Source organism: Lepidothrix coronata, unplaced genomic scaffold, assembly GCF_001604755.1.
Source record: "Lepidothrix coronata isolate B3197 unplaced genomic scaffold, Lepidothrix_coronata-1.0 Scaffold14, whole genome shotgun sequence".
NCBI classification, from domain to species: domain Eukaryota; kingdom Metazoa; phylum Chordata; class Aves; order Passeriformes; family Pipridae; genus Lepidothrix; species Lepidothrix coronata.
Window position 1 is genome coordinate 6,303,860 of NW_016690194.1, and position 984 is coordinate 6,304,843.

Sequence of the window (984 nt, forward strand, 5' to 3'; positions counted from 1 at the left end):
GAAGGGGAAGGAAGAAGGGGAAGGGGGGGCAAGGAAGGAGGGAGGGGAGGAGGGAGGGAGGGAAGGAGGGGGATGGAAAGGAGGGTTGGATGAAGGGATTAAGGGAGTGAGGGTGGGATTAATGCGCTAAGGGAGAAAGGGAGGGAGGCAGGGAGAGAGGGAGGGAGGATTAAGGGATTAATGGGGGAGGGGGGAAGGAGGGTGGGATTAGGGGATTAAGGGTTTAAGAGAGTGAGGGAGTGTGGGAGAGAGGAGGGAGAGGGGAAAGTGAGAGGGGTGGGGAGAAGGAAGGAAGGGAGGGAGGGAGGAGGGAAGTTGGGATTAAGGGATTCAGGGGGGAGGGAGGCACTAAGGGAGGGAGGGAGGGAGGGAGGTGGGGAAGGTGAGAGAGGAAGGTAGGTAGGATGCAAGGGGGAGGTCGAGGGAGAAGGGGGAACAGTGAGTGGGAGAGGGGAGGGAGGGATGGTGGGATTAAGGATCTGAGGCAGGGAGGGAGGGAGGGATGGAAGGAGGGGGAGGAGAGCGGGTGGGAAAGGAGGGGGGAGAGGGGAAGGGGGAGGGTGGGATGGGGGTGAGGAGGAGAACAAAAGTGTACCATATTACATGCTTGATCACACATTATATTCTGCATGATTGTTTACTAAGTGTAGAATCTACAGAATTGTTTCTTTTATATCCTAAGAAAAGGGAAGGACCTCTATACTCTACCACAGTCAACCGAAGCTTAACTATCCAAATTAGTACCAGGCAGCTACAACTTCCAGCCTTCCTTGTCAAAACATTGAACTGCTTTTTGTAATGCCTACAACTTGCCATACTGTTAAAGCTGTCAGAAAAATAAATAAAATATATTGGTGGAAGAGTTATCTGTTAAACAGCATTCTTTGATGCAGAATTCTCCATACCCTCAGAAGAACACAGAATACATTATTCCCAGTATTGGAAAACATCTTCCAAGTTCCATTTATTTGATACCTATTATAG